At 35.9% G+C, this 15,747-nt stretch overlaps 1 protein-coding gene across 2 annotated transcripts in view; it reads right to left on the reverse strand.

The window, feature by feature from the left end:
• Positions 1-15,430, reverse strand: part of LOC111425523 (limbic system-associated membrane protein-like) — an 85,905-nt gene extending 70,475 nt beyond the window's left edge. For both annotated transcript variants that reach the window (XM_023059611.2, XM_023059610.2), the window contains exon 1: positions 15,172-15,430. The gene's annotated coding sequence lies outside the window, so the exon portion shown is untranslated. The remainder of the gene's footprint in view (positions 1-15,171) is intronic.
• Between the last annotated feature and the right edge of the window lie 317 nt (positions 15,431-15,747).

Raw genomic sequence — 15,747 nt, forward strand, 5'->3', positions numbered from 1 at the left:
TCGGGACTCGATATAATTGGGAAAGATGGAACATCGCTTAATTCATCCAATGGGGTTAAGTGTCATCTTAGATTCATTTACCCTTGCTTTATTATTAATAATACTCCGGTATATAAAAAATTAATTTACATTCCTGGTTTAACTGAAAAATTGCAATTACGCTGTAATAAAAGATCATGTGCACAACACAGCTTAGACAATAATCATATTTTTGATTTTGAGAATGTTAAGATTCTTGATGTTAGTAATAATTATTATAATACGGTACTGTGAACTATAGAATAGATATAGATTCTTTAAGTAATATTTATTCGTTAATTTTGTTGTAAAATAAATTTAAAAATTCTGATGTATCTTTGGTAGTATAGTTTTAAGACATGTTTGGTTGCATAACTTAGTTTTATTTTCGCGCGCTTTTCGCTTCACAAAAAGTTGCCATTTCACTTTTTCTTGATCGGTCATGTGCTTGGTTGGGCTTAAGCGTTATGAATTGTAACGGCGTGGTTTGTTTTTTGTACGAAGAGAAATTTAGACTAAATCCGTTAATAATTTTTTGGGCAGTTTCATTACAATCGTAAGTTTAAAAGTTTGTACTTTGATAGTTTTTTAATACTTTTGACTTGATATTTTTGTAGTAAGTTTCACCCCATGAAGAAGATTCAATATAGAATCGAAATATTGGAATGATTAATTGATTGTCATTTTTTGATCCATTATCCTATCTTGGAACAACAATTACGCGTCGCTAACGGGATAAACAAATATCTCCTAAGTTTATTATTAATACCATATTGAGCCAAAACTGATCATTATGTTGCAGCTACTCAGTCAAAAGCGAATTGTCTATGTATAATAGCGAAAATGTATGACATCGTCTGATTAAGTCGAGCTCGAGATACTCAGCAAAAAGGGACCATGTCTAAACATAGAGTGTAGTATGTATGACTTCGCCTGAGTAAACTGAGGTTGCTTGCAGATAAGACCCTAACATTTATTACTATACAACCTATAATTGGTCAATATATTGTAGTTACTCGGACATAAGCGACCTTGAAACCGCAATCATGGCACTTTAATGGCATAGATTTGATGAATTTTATCAATATTTTCTTAGAGTTTACAAAAGTATTTATTTGTTAATCGAAAAATACAAATATTCTTTTTTTCGTGAGCAATTTGCAAGAACCTCTATCAGGAGACCTGACGAAAGGAAAATCCTGATAAGGCATGATAGTTAACCCCTGGGGTTTTCGGATGCTATCGACGTCTGCCCACAGGATCCTTCCCGTCCTGACAATAGTTTTCCATTTTATATATTACCTAAGGTAAACGGGGATGACGTCGACCTATTTTTTTTCTTTTCTCGGGTCCCACACGTCATATTTTATCTTTTCGCCGCGGTGGAGCGTAGTTTTAATATCCACCACTTGTATTCATAGACGTACTTGACCTGCGCCCCTCGTCACTACCCTAAAGGGAGTTAAGGTCCCCGCGAAGAAATATCCCTTTTTTAATAATTTTTAATAAAAAGAAATCAGTTTCCTTTGAGATCTTTTTTCTAAATTTCTCTCATTCAGGGCAAACGGATGGGGCATCCTATTAACCTATTTACAGACATGCCACAGCATAAAAATAGAGTAGACCAAATCGAACCCCATAAGATATTTATAGCGGTGTCCTATCGATTCAATATTAAAAGAAAGCGGTCGCTGTAACTACTTGCGTACATCGTAAACACCTGTTTTCCTCACGGCTTCTCTTTCCTCGAAATATTTTAACCCAAAGCGAGCGCACCCTTAGTTCACCTGATCAACTATTCACATCCGCATGTATAATTGCATCCCGTCAGCCATTCTATGCTACGTGTACGACACGTTAATTCCTTGTCGCTTCGATTTACTGCTCAAATATCTTGTTAAGGTCATTAAATAAACGTTGCACGAGGCCCCCATGGATAATATTTGCGAGCATGCCGCAAACCGATTATTAACTGAACCCATTACTATGCATGCCGTTAGACGTTTTTACACGCAATAATAAGTTTACGGTCGTTTGGATTGATTTTTTACGACCGCGAAACGGTTTTTCATGCGATAGCGTTAATTGTTTTATTAGCGATCTAAATCGCTATTTGAACTTACACGCAAAATAATTATAATTCTTTGTAAAAATATATATATAAAACAAATTAGTTTTAATTGTTATTCAGTGCTAGATTGTCACTCATGACTGAAAATTCTAAAATCAGTGCTTTTTGGACGATGGCTTTGATATTTTGTCATTCATAACTGAGGAAATGTGTCACTGAGCCACTGCCTCGGCCGCAAGCGACCTCGGCTATAAATACAGAACGATAAACGTATTTACAGTTCTTTTTGGAGTTAATTAGAAATATATCCACTTGACTGAGCATCAAAGATTCTAAAATCAGTGCTTTTTGGACGATGGCTTTGATATTTTGTCATTCATAACTGAGGAAATGTGTCACTGAGCCACTGCCTCGGCCGCAAGCGACCTCGGCTGTAATACAGAACGATAAACGTTTTCAAAGTTCTCTTTTTGGAGTTAATTAGAAATATATCCCCTTGACGAAGCATCAAAGATTCCAAAATCAGTTGTTTTTGGACGATGGCTTTAATATTCTGTCATTCATAACTGAGGAAATGTGTTACTGAGCCACTGCCTCGGCCGCAAGCGACCTCGGCTATAAGTACAGAACGATAAACGTTTTCAAAGTTCTTTTTGGAGTTAATTAGAAATATATCCACTTGACTGAGCATCAAAGATTCTAAAATCAGTGCTTTTTGGACGATGGCTTTGATATTTTGTCATCCATAACTGAGGAAATGTGTCACTGAGCCACTGCCTCGGCCGCAAGCGACCTCGGCTGTAATACAGAACGATAAACGTTTTCAAAGTTCTCCTTTGGGAGTTAATTAGAAATATATCCCCTTGACGAAGCATCAAAGATTCCAAAATCAGTTGTTTTTGGACGATGGCTTTAATATTTTGTCATTCATAACTGAGGAAATGTGTTACTGAGCCACTGCCTCGGCCGCAAGCGACCTCGGCTATAAGTACAGAACGATAAACGTTTTCAAAGTTCTTTTTGGAGTTAATTAGAAATATATCCACTTGACTGAGCATCAAAGATTCTAAAATCAGTGCTTTTTGGACGATGGCTTTGATATTTTGTCGTTCATAACTGAGGAAATGTGTTACTGAGTCACTGCCTCAGCCGCAAGCGACCTCGGCTATAAATACAGAACGATAAACGTATTCAAAGTTCTTTTTGGAGTTAACTAGAAATATATCCACTTGACTGAGCATCAAAGATTCTAAAATCAGTGCTTTTTGGACGATGGCTTTGATATTTTGTCATTCATAACTGAAAAAATGTGTCACTGAGCCACTGCCTAGGCCGCAAGCGACCTCGGCTATAAATACAGAACGATAAACGTTTTCAAAGTTCTTTTTGGAGTTAATTAGAAATATATCCACTTGACTGAGCATCAAAGATTCTAAAATCAGTGCTTTTTGGACGATGGCTTTGATATTTTGTCATTCATAACCGAGGAAATGTGTCACTGAGCCACTGCCTCGGCCGCAAGCGACCTCGGCTATAAATACAGAACGACAAACGTTTTCAAAGTTCTTTTTGGAGTTAATTAGAAATATATCCACTTGACTGAGCATCAAAGATTCTAAAATCAGTGCTTTTTGGACGATGGCTTTGATATTTTGTCATTCATAACTGAAAAAATGTGTCACTGAGCCACTGCCTCGGCCGCAAGCGACCTCGGCTATAAATACAGAACGATAAACGTTTTCAAAGTTCTTTTTGGAGTTAATTAGAAATATATCCACTTGACTGAGCATCAAAGATTCTAAAATCAGTGCTTTTTGGACGATGGCTTTGATATTTTGTCATTCATAACTGAGGAAATGTGTTACTGAGCCACTGCCTCGGCCGCAAGCGACCTCGGCTATAAGTACAGAACGATAAACGTTTTCAAAGTTCTTTTTGGAGTTAATTAGAAATATATCCACTTGACTGAGCATCAAAGATTCTAAAATCAGTGCTTTTTGGACGATGGCTTTGATATTTTGTCATGCATAACTGAGGAAATGTGTCGCTGAGCCACTGCCTCGGCCGCAAGCAACCTCGGCTATAAATACAGAACGATAAACGTTTTCAAAGTTCTTTTTGGAGTTAATTAGAAATATATCTTCTTGACGAAGCATCAAAGATTCTAAAATCAGTGCTTTTTGGACGATGGCTTTAATATTTTGTCATTCATAACTGAGGAAATGTGTTATTGAGCCACTGCCTCGGCCGCAAGCGACCTCGGCTATAAATACAGAACGATAAACGTTTTCAAAGTTCTCTTTTTGGAGTTAATTAAAAATATATCCACTTGACTGAGCATCAAAGATTCTAAAATCAGTGCTTTTTGGACGACGGCTTTGATATTTTGTCATTCATAACTGAGGAAATGTGTCACTGAGCCACTGCCTCAGCCGCAAGCGACCTCGGCTATAAATACAGAACGATAAACGTATTCAAAGTTCTTTTTGGAGTTAATTAGAAATATATCCACTTGACAGAGCATCAAAGATTCTAAAATCAGTGCTTTTTGGACGATGGCTTCGATATTTTGTCATTCATAACTGAAGAAATGTGTCACTGAGCCACTGCCTCGGCCGCAAGCGACCTCGGCTATAAATACAGAACGATAACGTTTTCAAAGTTCTTTTTGGAGTTAATTAGAAATATATCCACTTGACTGAGTATCAAAGATTCTAAAATCAGTGCTATTTGGACGATGGCTTTGATATTTTGTCATTCATAACTGAAAAAATGTGTCACTGAGCCACTGCCTCGGCCGCAAGCGACCTCAGCTATAAATGTAGAACGATAAACGTTTTCAAAGTTCTCTTTTTGAAGTTAATTAGAAATATATCTCCTTGACGCAGCATCAAAGATTCCAAAATCAGTTGTTTTTGGACGATGGCTTTGATATTTTGTCATTCATAGCTGAGAAAATGTGTCACTCAGCCACGCTACTACGTCTGAAGACGCACGACTAACCCCGAAACCTGTTAGTTCTAATACTAGTGTATATATTGCGATTTTACTGTATATATGTATATTGAAAGTTTAAATTAACAATTTTGGTGGAGGCGCAATTACAATCAAGTAAATTAAAGTGAAAAAAATGATATTCGTGGTAATAACTTTTAATATGAAGATAAAATTTTGATGTAGATCGTGTGGTTTAATTAGCCCTACATCGGTCCGTGATAACGTTAATTGTTTTATTGGTAATCCAATCACCAATCCGCCACGAGAACACCACGCATAGCAAATATTTGAAATCAATAATTTCATATAAACCAGAACGAGCGAATTTTTAAACAATGTATTTTTCGTTAAAACAACATGTTTTTTTTTTGGTGGGAATTTTCGACTTTGGTACTGTCTGTTCTGGTTACTCAATAGCTAAGGGAATAAAGACATTGACTTTTAAATTGTATACATCTAAGCAGCCAACGTCAAAGTTGAATAATAAATGTTAAACGTTGTACCTGACATCCGTTGAATATTTTATTTATTAAAATCCGTCGCTAGTAAAAAGAGTTTCTTCGACAACCCCCTAACAATTTACCTAGGTCTTAAAACTTCAAAGCACGTACGACAACCTGGAGCTCGCTTGTCACGTTTTGCTTGCACTAACATGAATTATTTCATCTTAGGATCTCACGAGTCTTTTGTCTAGTTTCTCACTTGATAAGTAAGATTTTTAACGGAAGTTAAGAAAAGTAAAACATCTTAAGGGTTTTAAAGTGCCTTTAGAATTCCTCTCGATGTTTAGCGTTTAGGCTCTAATTACGGTTCGAAACTTTTTACATAAAACACTGGCGTTACCGCAAAAAATTTCATTAAGGCTCGGCGCCCAAGAAGTTTAAGTGAACTTTCTGGAGAATATTCACACATGATTATCTCGGCCGTCGAGATTGCTAAAACGCCTTAAAAGTTTGCTTAAGGATAATAATCGGGAGCACATATGGCGCCTTAAGGAAGTTCCGCCGTTTCGAGATTGATATCAAAAGTTTCACCCGAATACCGAAAAACTTTAACCTTAATAACCGAACATTGCAACTTCATGAAAACCTTCTATTCACTCTAAAATAAAACCACTAAAACTATTTTCACACACACAGTGTGTTAATTAATTATCGTACTCGACGTCATCATTGCAAGTATGCAACCAATATCACAGTACTGTATTTTATCATCTAATTAATTTAATGTTAGATTGTATTCGAATTGTTATTGTTATAGTAAATAATCTGAGTTGGTTATGTCAGTTATGGAAGTAATTTACATAATTTAATCATTCATTGACGAGTATAACGCGTAAACATGGCTCGTTTTGTTTATAGTTCGGTGCACGACTGCACGAGGGAGTGTTTTAAATTCCGAAACCTTTACTAAGATTAGAGTATTCCGTGGTACGGCGCAGATGATACAGCTTGTTTTATCTAATATTAAAGTGTTTCGTTTTCAGGAAGATGTTCCCCCCGCGGTAAACTTCTGGTAGCATCTGTGGGAATACATAACGACATTAGAAAGAAATAGAGCCCGCGTGGCATGTGTTAGGAACAGTGGCTGACCGTTTTAAAGTACGCGAAGCCACGTGAGTGAAATTTTCAAACTCCATAATGTATAAGTGGAGCCTTGTTTTACTTATTTTAGACCATCCTCGTTCCATTCTCAATCTTTTAGCTGGCTGGGAATGGACTGGGAGAGGTTACAAAGTAGCGTAATTATCTTTGCAGCCGTCGAAAGGGATATATCGGATTAGAAGTTCGATGGTCAATCGCTGCCATATTGATTTCATTTATATTTCACGCGGATTACATCTCTTTGGAGAATTGATTAAATTCTTTAAGCCTTGCAAAGGACGAGCTTTAACTATTCAAGAGTCGGATTTAACTTTTTTTTTCATTTAAAATGCAATAAATTTCTTTCCTTGTACTTTAAGGACTTATCCTTCAAATTTTCGAAGGTGGATTAAGCTGCTATTAGGGTTGTAACCCGGAGCCTATTAATAAAAACCCGAAATTTGGAAATGACCAAGATTACTTGGTCGGTTCGAGATTAATTCAAATTGTAGGTTTTTCGAGGGAGACAGGGATCTTCTTGTAATCCTATTAGGGTCCATCCCAGATAATTCGGTGGTCCCGTATTAATCTTTCGGATCTTGTTAGGTTTGCATTCGCCGCTACAAATCAATATCACGATCGACCGATCGGTATTCCCGATGAGGGAGGCTCAAGCACAAAGGGGGTTACGAAAGATATATGACCTAAAATAACTTGGACTCAGTCCAAGCCAAAAAGGGGAAGGAATAGGTCGCTGGGTACAATTGATAAAACAAAAATCCCGCGATCGCAAGAATTAAGGGCCGTACTTAGCTTCTAAGCACCGTCGTGCAGTTTAGGATGTTGCTAAATTGCCGAAGCTAAGTAAATCCCCGTCGTCGGCGAAATTTTGGCAAGGAATGTGTACCAGAGCGCTCACAATAAAACAAAAGGGCCCAATGTATTCTTCGGAGAAGTCATTTATGTAGAAGACCGGGCCATTCGTCGCTATAAAACAATGGGATTTATTTTCGAGGGGCGACAACCGTACAGATTCTAAATTACTTACTCGATTCTATACGACAAAGACATATTTCAAATATTTAATATGAATTTACTAACTATTCAAATAAGTACACTAAAAAACAACTACAGCAATTCTTACATTTTAAAATAAAGCAATACAGTGTGTTAATTAATTAATTAATTAATCGCACCCGACGTCATCATAGCAAGTATGCAACACAATACGCAATTTGCGTATTCCAATACCAGTACTGTGATATTGGTTGCATACTTGCAATGATGAAACTTGAAAAAGCAATAAATTCATCCAATTTTCATATTGCCGTATTTTTCTCGATATTGACGCATCTGAGAGCAAAAGTGCAATAAAATTTGCTACAGCCTTCCTTCCAAAAGTTTTTTTGTAATATACTCCGATTCCTGAGTATTGTTCATGATATAAGAAATAATCTCGGCCGAGAGATATTTCTGCCAGAAACTTCAAGCAGGGTTGACTTGGTTTTAGACTCCCAATCCCGAGTGATACCATTAACAACATGTAAAACTACAAATGCTACGAAACTAGGAAAGAGAACCATATTGTTGAGAGCAAATTTGCTTTAATTGAGCTGGTGCTGAATAACAACTAAAAGTAGAATTAATACTAACAGTATCATTAGAACTAACACTTGGTTGCGATACCAATACTGTGATATTGGTTGCATACTTGCAATGATGACGTCGAGTAAGATAATTAATTAACACACTGTATATATAAAAAAAATTATTAATTATATGATAATGAAAACGTGAATAAGTAATAAATAATATAAGATTTGGTTTTAGGTGACTGGAAAAGAAGGGCAAAAAAGTATATTATCTTCCATACTCGGAATGAGATATTACGTAGAATAATAAGCAATTTAGCGACGTGTTATCTTTATAAGAAGGGGTTGTTAGAGGGGAAACTGTCGTTATCTTTCTGGGAAACTCGTAGGAAGGGAAACGATAAGTATTTGACCGAGTTAGAAGCAACGGAGGGTAGGAACCTTCCTTCGAGCAAACACGAAATTTTAAACAGAAAGACCAGAACCGAATTCGATCTAGCGAAATAAGGGGGAATTTTCGAAAAATACATTCGAGTAGAGTGACCGCATTGCTCGAAACTTTTCTCTTCACATAATTCTTAGGGTTGATTTTTTTCTAAGTAGGTGTGAAAACTTCTTCGACATTTAGTTACGCAATCAAATTTAACGTCCTATTACACTGGAATATTTTAATTAAGGATAATATTTATCCGCCTTAATTGTCTTACTACGAAGCTGTTATGACAATTGCCCGTTTCGTAATATTAAAATAGTTGATTCCGACGTTCACCGGTCTGCAGTTATGGAAAATATTATTACTAAGCTCCTCAAATTCTCAAAATGGTAGTTTTCGTTTTAAGCACATGCGCTATATTCGTTTTCAAGCGAAATTAGCACCTACAGTCGCTTTATGCGGAATGTACCGGACTAGTAGACAATTTAGATCGGATTTTGTACAAAGTGGAAACTGGCGCGTACCGTTTATAACTCGCGAAGTGTCTTTAACCGCTCGGCATTCAGTCGCCAACGGGAGAAGTAACTTTTAATTTTTGAGCAGTTTCAAGTCGACATTTTATAGATCATTTCGCGGCGCCATAAAAGCACTGAATCAGTGCCGACGGTCTCCGAGGGAGGTCCGGGATTTTGCCGGCGAGGGTGCGCGATTTATGCGCCCCCGCACGAGCAGCCTGGGCTGTAAAAAGTTAATTCGACCCTTATAAAGCGTACATGTCGAGTATTAAGATATCCGGTTTTTAAACGGGCATTTCCATACACGGCGCTGTAACGAAGGTATCCATGACGCCATCTAGAAGCCGTATTATTACCGTACCATGTTTTTCATAATTTACATCTATTACCCCCTACAGCGTCACGTCCTATATAAATAAGAAAAGAAAAAAAATACCTCTTCAGAGGTCGTTGAATTCTTTTTATACTCACGTAATCATTTTATACAGGGCGATTTTGCTTTATGGATGCCATCTAGTGATAAAAAGATTTATTAATTTATATTAACATTACTGTAATTAATTTTTCTGTTTATATATACTTGAAAATATATTATTGTACAATTTTGGAACAATCGACCAATAGTACAGAATTGTTTTTGTTTGATTAACAAAATGTCTGGGAATTAAATAGGATTTATATAGCGCGCTCGGGTCCGATTTGAACGTGAATTATTTTTGCTATCGGAGTGTTCGTGCCTGGGCCAAAAGGGCCAATTGCGTATTCATTTGTTATACGTGATAAACTGTTACAGGGCTGACAAAAACACTTCGTTGTGGTTCGACCGCGGAACACGGCAAAATAATTCTATTACAGTTTATTCAACCCCGTCAAGCACTTGTGCCTGTTCCCGCTTGTATTTACGCATAAATTAATTTTACGATTAAATCAAATGTCGACGTCGGGATGAGATCTTCGTTAAAGTTTTCATCAAGCCGCGTCAACTACAAACGCCTTCGCGGAAATCGATAAATCGGGAGACATTAGGTTACATTGGTCGTTGTTTGTTAGCTTTAACGGCGCAAACTTTCGTCTTATGTAGTAAAACGCTTGGTTGGCGTTTTCAGTAAAAGTATCTCTCTTAAACTTGATGATAGATTGCCCGCAGGAAGTGCAGCAATTAAAAAGTAGCTCTTTTCCTTTTTTCCTCACTCAAGGTCATTTATCAAAGATTCACTCGCATTACTACTACTTCTATTTACGACAGAAACATTTTTTTCGCCTTCCTCTCTTATAACTCAACTAGCAAAAAAAGAGCAAAACCTTTCAAGTAACACACACATGTACCAACCCAACGTGTGCCAGACGGAGGCTTCCTACGCATACGAAATCACCTCGAGAATCGTAGCTAAGCAACCAGCCACCGCAACGCATCGCCAAACAGCTTTGACATGCGTGCCGAGTAACTTGATTCAGGTTCGGAGCTTTGGAAAACGCGCATTTACTCAGGAGCTGTGAGCTTTGAAGGAATCAGTTTTTGTTTCATACATCGACGTCAACATTCGACACGAAATCCGACAGACAGACTCTCTCTAATTACTAATATCCATTTCAATTAGATTATTGTTTCGTTTGATGTTATGAACGCAACCTCAAGGCTAATTTCGTAACGTTATTAGGCGAATGTAATTTAATATTATGGTTATTCAGAAACTACAACACCTCTATGGTCATGTACAGTTATGTACCTCATCTTAAAATTAATCCAATCCTGAGTATAATTTTTTTTTGTTGATATTAATTTGATTTATAATATGTGATTTGAACAATTTAATGTTTGATTTGTATTCCAAATCGGATTAATATCAATATTTAAAATTCTCACCTCAGTAAATTACAAATATGTCCAATGAGGTTCATAGATGAATTTGGGACCTGATTAATTATTTCACCGTGATTTCCGGTTTTAAGGAATATTAAACAATATTTGCAAATTTTAATACGTAACAAGTAAAACATTCGTTGTATTTGAACGAGGAATACAATACACCGACCGGTACAGGTTTTATTTTAACCGAATTTGTAATAAATATCCATATTGTCATGAATAATACATAAAAATCTAATAAACGGGAATTAAATATAAAATCGAAATACATTTTGATTTAATACTAAATAATAATTATGAAGAAATTTTTTGTCATCATTATGCAACCAATATCACACCATTCGTATTAATTAACACACTGTATATTAAAATTTATTAAAAAACAAAGTGTTAAATCTTGTCACCATGAAAATCCTCTTCAAAAAAGATTGGTGATACCACAAAGCGGTTTCATAGGCCGTATATTTTTTTCATGGCACCGTCAACGGGGTTGAAGATATCGCAATAATTTATAAAGGCCCTTTATGCGGACATTTCCCGTGCGATAACACCGACGAGCACGCGCCCCAGGGACAATTACATCCTTCTAAACATTCTTTGAAGGCAAAATCCAATTAAAACGCACTGACACGCGTTTTCGCACCACCCCGCATATAATTAAACTTCGTTATTTCGTTACGACTATTTTATTATTACGAAATTCGTTATAAAATTTTTTTGCAAGCATCTTTTTTTGTTGCTGTTATTTTTAATGACCGTATGAAATTGTATCGACCTGTAACAGCGATGAATTCGTTAGTTCATCAACAGGTCAATTTGATAAGGTATTATTTTCGTAATTAACCGATTACGGTTTTATTACAGTTTATAAACTTGTTTTATGTTGTTAACTAACTACATTTTTTATTTCATCACATATTTTTATATTATATATATATTCTGACCTTAGTATTTAGCGTTCTGCAAATAGTTTCAAGTCCTTTGGGAGTAGTATTTAACCCTCTACAAGTAGTATTTAGTATTTAATCTTATGCACGTGGTATTAAATCTTCTGCCCTCAGTACTTAGTTATCTGTAAATAGTAATAAGTCTTCTGGAAGCAGTATTTAACCCTCTACAAGCAGTATTTAGCCTTCTGCACGTGAAATTACAGTTTATACACTTGTTTTATGTTGTTAACTAATTACATTTTTTATTTCATCACATATTTTTATATTATATATATATTCTGACCTTAGTATTTAGCGTTCTGCAAATAATTTCAAATCTTCTGGGAGTAGTATTTAACCCTCTACAAGTAGTATTTAGTATTTAACCTTATTCACGTGGTATTAAGTCTTCTGCCCTCATTACTTAGTTATCTGTAAATAGTAATAAGTCTTCTGGAAGCAGTATTTAACCCTCTACAAGCAGTATTTAGCCTTCTGCACGTGAAATTACAGTTTATAAACTTGTTTTATGTTGTTAACTAACTACATTTTTTATTTCATCACATATTTTTATATTATATATATATTCTGACCTTAGTATTTAGCGTTCTGCAAACAGTTTCAAGTCCTCTGGGAGTAGTATTTAACCCTCTACAAGTAGTATTTAGTATTTAACCTTATGCACGTGGTATTAAGTCTTCTGCCCTCAGTACTTAGTTATCTGCAAATAGTAATAAGTCTTCTGGAAGCAGTATTTAACATTCTACAAGCAGTATTTACCCTTCTGCACGTGGTATTAAGTCTTCTGGAAGCATTTTCAAGCCTTCTGCAAGCAGTATTAAGTCTTCTACCCATACACGTATCTTCAAAATCGTATCTTTCTGATCGATATTTTAGAGTAAAGTAGGAAAACGCTTATTCACCACTACATGAAATACGAGCCGGAGTTCCTCAAGGAAGTCTGATTCAAAGATTTCAGAACAAAGTACTAATGTACATAGTGAATGCACCTCCATCAGGACTTGAAAGTAGCATCGGTGTCATCAGAAATTGCAGCATTCGCATCTAAACATGAGAAGAGAATGCACGATCATCCCAACATCGAGGCCATCCAGCTTCTCGACAACGAGCAATAGTGCGGAATTATAACAAAAACAATAATACCCTAAACGTGTGTTCCGCGTATCGCAGTATACGTTTTTGTGTTTTGGTCTTGAAACGGTAAAAATATGACAATATTTATCTAAATTATGGGTAAAGCAGACTGGACTACTGGGAAAAGCTGCAAAACATCATCTAGTTGGTACTAGGTGTTATACAATTGTGCTATGCATAATATAGCAAAAAAAAATGTAGAAACTTTTTGCATAATATAATGAAAAAATGTATATATATATATATTAAATGAATTAAAGTGAGATATGAAAGGATAGATTAAAAGAAGTAATAAAAAGTAGAAAATGAATTGTGACATAAAATTTAATATAAAATAAAACGTTAGCTTTTACAAAAGAAGGTTATTTTGATATAGATTCCAACCGGAAGATGAAAAATATGAGAAAAGATGAAACTTCTGACAGAACGCGCTAAAATATTTGCAGAGGCAGTTATCAATTTGTAACTTCTCGAACAATAGCTGCAATAAAATGCCGGTAAAGACGGAATCGATAGTCGTAAAAATTTCAAGCGGATAAAAATTTTATCGGTGCCCTTTTAGATCTCCCTAGAAAAACATAAATCGCTAATATTTGGACGACGTTTCGTCGGCGTCAAAATTGGAATCGGGTTTTACGTTAACAGTAATAAATTAGCGCTGTCAATGTACACAGTGTGGGCAATGCAATGCATTAACAAAACCCTTTAGCTATGTCAGAGATACGAGTATTTATTTTGAAAGCAGATTATAATGAATTTTGGACGGTGTTCTGCAAATAATACGTCACAAACGTAAACAAATTTTAGCACTTAGTTGTAGACGGTGCTCAATTCTCGTATGCAACGGCAACATTCATCGTACCTCCTTACACTTGAAGAAATATGTGCTGGTATTAATTTTTTTTATCCGTTGAAAAGTGGCTCGAAGAAGAGGTGCATCTTTTTCACAAACACTCGAGAGAAAATAAATCTTACTTCCGAACCTCTCAAGGTTATTAAATTTCCGTACGAAAGCGCCTGCGCCTCCCCTAATTATCGTCTTAATTGCCAGCGTTTTCGCGAAGGAGGTCAGTATCAACCCCAAATCCTTTATGTCCTTTCTTAATTACCCTCGGCCGGTTAATCTAAATTTCTAAGATTGCCTTCTCCGATTTGAGTATCCGGTTATCTTCCCAGAGGCGGAACTGTAAATCTATTTTAAATAATTTTCAAGCGATTTCATGCTTGGCTTAGCATAATAGAAACACTCTTTTCGATTAAATTAATTCCATAATTAATCAGAACTAAAATATTCTAGTAGATATAATAATAAATTACAAGTATACAAGTATGCAACCAATACCAATACTGCGATATTGGTTGCATACTTTCAATGATGACGTCGGGTACGATAATTAATTAACACACTGTATATTTTATTTTAGCGCCTTGATAGATAAATGATGTTTGTTGTGAGTGGTTATTGTTTTCTGTTGTTTTTACGGAAATCGAAAACAGATATGGCATTTTAAAATAATTGACGCTATCGGCGATATGTAAATACATAAACTGGGAAACGTAATGGGTTTTGTATCACAAAAGTTTAAACTTTATTAGATTGCCACGGCGTGCGGCAATTTGGCACTGTATTTTATGATCGGTTTTCGACGTAGATTTTTCAGTTAAAATATATTTGGTTCAAGAGGTGTAATTTCTATTTTCCTATAATACACCGTTGGGGCGCTGGTGTGGCCATAAAGTCATTAGCGATTTCTTTAAAATATACATATCCACTAGTAGGGTTGGTAAATATTTTTGTTTATTAAATTTCAAGTGAAATATACGATAGAAGATGCGTTAATAATAAATATCCGTAGAAATTCGAATTGAGTATTTTATTTTCGACGCAACAAAATAGGGGAATGAAAATTTAATAAACCCACGGGCAAAAGCTACAAAAATATCCGTGGAAAATCCTCGATTTGTTGTGAAAAAAGACCAAACAATTGAAAAATCGAGTCGAATAACTTACTGGGGAGCTTTTCAAAGGACACTCTTCGAAAAAATAAACTTGTTCACAACTTTCCCACAAAACTTTTTTTCAGTCCATCCACAAGGCTGCGATAAAATGTATTCCCTGACAATAACCGTTTCGCTCCCCAATTTGGCACAGTAATGTTCCTGGGTACTCCTCGCCGAAATTTTCAGCGCGCGAGTTTTCCGATTTTCAAAATTACCTCGTTATCGCGTCACGTCGCGTTCTTTAAAACGCGCAGGCATCGACTGAACATCTCGTGCCAGAACTACTCTATGGAGGCTGAACTTGGTGGCGCTTGCGCCCCCGTGTACTCGCTCGCCACCAAAACCAACTCGAACAGACGGTTTCTGCGGTCACAAAATTTGTATGACATAATAACCAAGCCTTTCGCCTGATCTAATGGTCTTATTAAACCGAATTAGCTTATTAATCCTCACCTTCACTTATAACATACCTCAAAAGACCCCATCATATCTTTCAGAATTCATTCCTTTTAAATCTAATAATTTTTTTTTGATTTATTTAAATTTATTTATAATAAATATATTACACGTTGTATATTACACCCCA

This window comes from Onthophagus taurus, chromosome 8 (assembly GCF_036711975.1).
Source record: "Onthophagus taurus isolate NC chromosome 8, IU_Otau_3.0, whole genome shotgun sequence".
Lineage (NCBI taxonomy): Eukaryota > Metazoa > Arthropoda > Insecta > Coleoptera > Scarabaeidae > Onthophagus > Onthophagus taurus.